Below are 6879 nucleotides of genomic sequence, written 5' to 3'. Positions count from 1 at the left end.
ATTAGAAGCTAACTTTGGGACATGCAAAACAGAGGACAAGGATAAAGAAGGAGAGTAATGGATGGCTCCCTTCCTTGATACAGAGGAAAGAGAACCATTGGCAATTTTAATTTTATCCTTGCCAGAGGAAGGAGAATAACGAAAAAATAAATTGGATGTATTAGTCATGTGATCAGTAGCTCCGGAATCAATTATCCAAGGATGGGATAATACTGAAGCACAATGACCACCAAAAGAAATATTGTTAGATATATGGGCCAGAATACCGTGGGGGGTATTCTGGACCTTTTTCTCTTTGTTATTTTATTTGTTTTGTATGTGGTTTAGTCCCACATTGCTCATGTACATAATTTTACTGTTTTATTACTCTTATAAATAAAGAGGTGCTTGGGATGGAATTAATCATCCAAGCCTTTCCCTAATTTTAAATCTCTCTACATGGTATCTGAGCAGATTTCGAATTAGGGACCAACAACCTTATATTTCAGTCATTTTCTCCCTCTCTCTCTCTCAATCTTCTTCCCCTCTCTTTCTTTCTCTCTTCTCCCTTGTTCTCCCTCCCCATATCGGTCAGCACTGATGAGGTGATCATGCGATCCAGTTGCTGCCCCCATTACCTCATTTATGCCCCATAATTATGCTCGATAGGAACAGACCAGAGCTGCCTGCGATATTGGTTCTTCAGTTTTTTTTTTGGAGATTGCTTCTACAACAACTATAAGGAATCAACTCCTCTCTTTGAAGACCACAACCTGCTGTAGGATTTCTCTTTCATTGGTTCAGTTCTAGGTTAGGTCCTACCAGTTCTTCTGCTCCTTCAGGTTCACACTTTGCCCGGTCAGGTATTCCATTTGGAGGTCATTGTGCTTCTGTAGCTTCCCATCCTTGGATCATAGATTCTGGAGCTACAGATCATATGACCGGTTCCTCTGGTTTGTTTCATAGATATTCTCCCACTTCTGGGAAAGACAAGGTCAAGGTGGCTGATGGTTCCCTTTCTTCCATATCTGGAAAAGGAATCATCAACTGCACTTCCTCTCTTCCCTTATCTTCTGTTTTGCACATTCCTAACTTTACTATAACCTTCTTTCCATTAGTAATATTACCCGTGATCTTAACTGCAAAGTCACTTTCTTTCCTTCTCATTGTGTGTTTCAGGATCTGGAATCTGGGAAGACGATTGGATTGGGTAAAGTGCACGGTGGGCTGTACCTGCTTGATGACAGTCGCTTCTCTCCACCACCATTGCCTTCTCTGCTACACCAAAACTCCATGGTCTCTTCTGAACTCTACCAGTGGCACTCTAGGTTAGGTCACCCCCCTTTAGGAATTTTAGCTCATTTATTTCCTAGTTTGGTCACCCTTCGTACTAAGGATGACTTTTTTTGTGAGGCTTGTGTTTTGGCCAAACAGACACATTCAACTTATCCACTTTCAAATAAAAGGAGTTCTTCTTGTTTTCAATTAGTGCATTCTGATGTTTGGGGCCCTAGTCGTAAAACATCTATTTCTGGTCATCGTTGGTTTGTCTCTTTCATTGATTGTCATTCTAGGAATACCTGGGTGTATCTTTTGCACACAAAAAATCAGGTTTTTTCATGTTTTCAGTACTTTCATAAAATGGTCTAAACTCAGTTCCAAGCTACTCTCAAAGTATTGAGAAATGATAATGGAACCGAATATACAGAATCCCATTTTCAAAAATATTTGGCTGACCATGGCATCATTCATCAAACTAGTTGTGTTGATACCCCTGCCCAGAATGGTGTGGCAGAAAGGAAAAATCGCCACTTGTTAGCGATGGTCAGGGCTTTGATATTTGCGCGGAATGTCCCATCTCAATATTGGGGGGATGCGGTTCTTACTGCGGCCTATCTCATCAATAGGCTACCCTCTCAGGTTCTTAACTCCCGTAGCCCCTCTGATATTTTAATGGGTAATTCCTCATTTATTGTGCCTCCCAAGGTGTTTGGTTGTGTGTGTTATGCTAGAGATACCAAATCTCCAGGCAAACTTGAACCTCGGGGGCTTCGTTGTATTTTTTTGGGTTATTCTCCAACCCAGAAAGGTTATAAATGTTACCATCCCCCTTCCCGCCGTACCATAGTTAGTATGGATGTTATTTTCCATGAGTCCCTTTCTTATTATTCTTCGCCACCTCTTCAGGGGGAGAGTCCAAGTGAAGATGTGCCTTTTGAGATTCCTCTACCTAAGGTTCCTCTGGCTGCTGCCCAGCCTCCTTTACTACCCACGGCTGCTGTCCAACCTTCTTTACCACCCATGGCTACTGCCCAGCCTCTTTTGAATGCTGCCCATCCTACTTTGGATGCTGACCATCCTACTTTGGTTAATACCCAACGTCCTCTGGCTGTTCCTCCCTCACCTGATGGGAATCCTTTACAGGGGGAGACCATAGAAAATAGTGTTGTTAATGTTCCTATCCAGGGGGAGCAGACTCCAGTCCAGAGAACTATTGGTGAATTTCAGAAGAGAATTGACAACTCCAACATACTCACATATACTAGGGGCAGATCCAACAGAGGCCAGCTGCAACCCACTGTCGCACCAGTACCCATCCAATTGCCGGCTCCAGACCCGGATCCTACATCTCCTGGTAATCCCTCTTCTTCCGACCTACCTATTGCTCATCACAAAGGTACTAGGACTTGCACTTTACATCCCATATCTTGTTTTGTTTCTTATGGCTCTCTTTCTCCCTCTTTTCGTGCTTTTGTATCTTCTCTTTCCTCTATCTTGATTCCTAAAAATTGGCAGGAAGCATCTACAGATGGAAAGTGGAAGGCAGTAATGTTGGAAGAAATGAGAGCACTACACAAAAATAATACGTGGGATCTTGTGGCTCTTCCTCCAGGGAAAAAACCAGTGGGATGTAGATGGGTCTTCGTGGTCAAACAGAAGGCTGATGGTTTTGTGGATAGGTATAAGGCACGCCTGGTTGCAAAGGGGTTCACTCAAACTTATGGAGTAGACTATCAGGAGACCTTTGCACCAGTGGCAAAGCTCAACACCATCAGGGTGTTATTATCTTGTGTTGCAAATCTTGGGTGGGATTTTCAGCAGTTAGATGTGAAGAATGCCTTCCTCCATGGGGAGCTTGAGGAGGAGGTATATATGGACATTCCACCAGGCTTCTCTGATGACAGGACTGGGGGCAAGGTCTGTAAATTGAAGCGTGCTCTTTATGGGTTGAAGCAGTCACCTAGGGCCTAGTTTGGCAGATTTCATAAGGCTATGATTTCAGCAGGTTACAAACAGAGCAATGTTGATCACACTTTGTTTATCAGACGAGTTAGTTACAAGGTTACTCTTCTCATAGTCTATGTGGATGATATTGTGGTCACTGGTAATGATGGTGCTGTAATCAAGGATTTGAAGCTTCTCCTTAGCCGTGAGTTTGAGGTCAAAGATCTTGGCCCTCTAAAATATTTTCTAGGGATAAAAGTTGTTCGCTCTTCAAAAGGCATCTTTCTTTCCCAAAGGAAATATGTCCTTGATCTATTGACTAAGACAGGGCTGCTAGGTTGTCATCCTTCAGATACTCCTATGGAAGCTACTACAAAACTTAGGGAGAAAGAGGGTGAGCCGGTTGACAAGGGTGGTTATCTGCGGTTAGTGGGCAAACTAATCCACCTTTCCCACACACGACCTGACATAGCAGTTGCTGTAAGTTTGGTGAGCCAGTTCATGCATGATCCCTATTCCTCTCATATGGATGCAGTCCGTCGTATTTTGAAGTATTTGAAGTCTGCTCCAGGAAAGGGAATCCTCCTATCTCCCAATGGTCATCTCAAGATTGAAGCTTATACTGATGCCGATTGGGCTGGTTCTACTGACAGGAAATCTATCTCTGACTATTGTTCCTTTATGGGTGGGAACCTTGTCGCATGGCGTAGCAAAAAGCAAAATGTTGTGGCAAGGTCCAGTGCTGAAGCCGAGTTTCGTGCGATGGCCCAAGGCATTTGTGAACTTCTATGGCTTAGAGGATTATTGCAGGATATCGGTGTTGCTGTCCATCTTCCCATGATGCTTTATTGTGACAATAAGGCTGCCATTAGCATTGCTTATAACCCTGTCCAGCATGATCGCACTAAACACATGGAGGTTGACAGACATTTCATCAAGGAAAAGCTTGAAGCTGGCCTCATGTGTTCCCTTTGTGAAGTCTACTGATCAATTGGTTGATGTGTTCACTAAGGGACTGAGTAGCAAGCTGTTTCATCCTATCTTAGTCAAGTTGGGCATGCATGATATATATGCTCCAACTTGAGGGGGAGTGTTAGATATATGGGCCAGAATACAGTGGGGGGTATTCTGGACCTTTTTCCCTTTGTTATTTTATTTGTTTTGTATGTGGTTTAGTCCCACATTGCTCATGTACATAATTTTACTATTTCATTACTCTTATAAATAAAGAGGTGCTTGGGATGGAATTAATCATCCAAGCCTTTCCCTAATTTTAAATCTCTCTACAAATACCTGGTTTGGAGAAAACAAGGTTGGATTCAGAAGAGGGAACCACAGTCGAGGTAGAGGCAGAGGCAGATGTTGATGCGAGGGACCCAAAGTTGGTCACCATACGACGAAATACAGCAAGCTCCTCTGCAGATAGTGTGGTATTAGGAGATGATGTTTCGGTTGCTTCAGTAAGATTGGCCTGTATATCACCACGGCCACCATTACCACGACCACGGCCCCGGCCACCACCACAACCATCAGACGTATCAGATGGCCGACCATGCAACTTCCAGCAATAATCCACAGTATGTCGTTCCTTTCCACAATGGGTACATTTAAGAGGTTCCTTCTCAGACGAGGAACGTGTACCAGTATTAGAAGAGCCACCTCCAGAAGTAAGTAAAGTTGATCTCTCTAGCTGAGTGAGGGGTAACATAGTGGACCGACGAGTATCCTCCAACTGTATCATAGAGTAGTCCTGCTCCAAAGTGGGAAAAGGAGAACGACTCAAAACCTGAGACCGTAGCTGGTCATATTCCACATCGAGTCCAGTCAAAAAGGTGTAAACTCTGAATTTATCCTCCCTTTGCTGAAATTTTGTAACATCAGAAGGACAGTCAAGTTGAAAATTATCATAGTAATCTAGCTCTTGCCATAGACTACGGAGTTCAGAGTAGTATTGTGACAAAGTGAGTTCTCCCTGTTTGGTTGCATAGATTTTTCTCTGAATATCATAAACTTGTGCATCATTCCCTACCTAGGAATAGGTATCTTTTGAAGCCTTCCAAATCTTGGCGGCTGAATCAAGCAATACGTAGCCACGGGCAATGGCTGGAGTCATAGAACTGAGAAGAAAAGACATAACCAATGAGTTATTTGTACTCCACTTATCTTGTACTAGACCAACATCACTTGGCTTGACAGCAGTACCATATATATATCCCTTATAGCCCCGTGAATCAATGGAGAGAAAAACTGATGTAGACCATAGTAAGTAATTTGTGCCATCCAGCTTCACTGGACTGGCTGGAAAAGAAGGATATTCATGATGATTCCCTTGTGTAATAGATGGGCCAATAGATGTTGTGGATATGTCTGAATCAGGCATAGTGACTATAGTTGCACAATATCGATCACAAAAGATGCAGAAAAATAGCCCAAATCACAAAGTCGATCTGCAGAAAAGTTGCAGTTATCGTTTTCTATAGAAGGATGATTCTCGGTTTCTGTAGAAGACTAGGAAAAAAATTGCAGATCGTGGCTGAGAGTATTTCTCTAAAAAAAAATCTGCAATGGCTTCAAATAATGATCTCGATCTGTATGGAGATCATAAATATAGGATAGAAAAAAAGGACGTAAGATCCAGGGCAGGTACTAGATCATTATTGATCACCTCAAAGTACCGCCCCCCATAAAACTATGGAGACTAGAGGGAAAAAAAAATCTAGGTTGTAAGGTTGGGTTTAAGGTTTTGAAGAAACTAGAAGAATGGAAGAAGAATCGATCTAAGAGGGATCGATCTTGAGAGGAAGGGAGAGATGAAGGAAAAAATCAAACTCAAGAAGGGAGATCGATTTTTGGGAATTGGGATTTATTTCTTAGGTATCGATTTTGGTTCTGATACCATGATGGAATAATTGGAATGGCTTGTCAATGTGACAGGCCCCACACGATTTATTTATAATAGATATGAAGAAGATTCCAGAATAGGAACAATTACAATAATACCCTTAGAAGAAACTAGAATAGAGAAAACTCCATGGGTCGACCTTATAACATGGTCGACCCATGTTACATTAATACCCATATTTCAACAAAAAGAGTCTACACAGAAGGTGGCTGTCATAGTTTAGGAAAGAACGTTGGAAATGCTTGGATGAAATTCATCATTTTGAGTTTTATTTGTACAGATTTCAACTCCCAATACAATATATGCACTGGGGCAATCTTTTCTATAGCTTATAGATATTTACTAATGAGGCTTGTGTAATTGAAGCCACTTGTATATCCTAGCTTTGCAATTTTCTCTTCCCCTAGCTTTAACAAAACATCTGAATTATCAGAAAAGAAGCTTGATAATGGAAAATGATTATAATGAGGATGAGGATAATTGAAAACTATAATGACAATAACAGCTAGAGTATTAGAACAATAATGATAATGACCACAATGGTAGTAACAAGTAACAACTAAATATCAGAGAAACTTAGTATTAAAAATAATGAAAAGATGCAAGTATTGTTTGTAAGACTTACCTAAGAGAAAATCAAAAAAACCTCCAACTCTAGCAGTAAATCAGTAATATTCAACAGCAGCTATGAAACACAAAACATAAAATCCTTCAAGAAAGAAAGTAGAAAGAGTCATTAAAATCCACTCCCCAAATTGCTCCAATGGAACCTG

The sequence above is a fragment of the Telopea speciosissima genome, chromosome 7 (assembly GCF_018873765.1).
Source record: "Telopea speciosissima isolate NSW1024214 ecotype Mountain lineage chromosome 7, Tspe_v1, whole genome shotgun sequence".
NCBI classification, from domain to species: domain Eukaryota; kingdom Viridiplantae; phylum Streptophyta; class Magnoliopsida; order Proteales; family Proteaceae; genus Telopea; species Telopea speciosissima.
The sequence above is the reverse complement of the archived record's forward strand: the minus strand, read 5'-3'. Positions refer to the sequence as shown.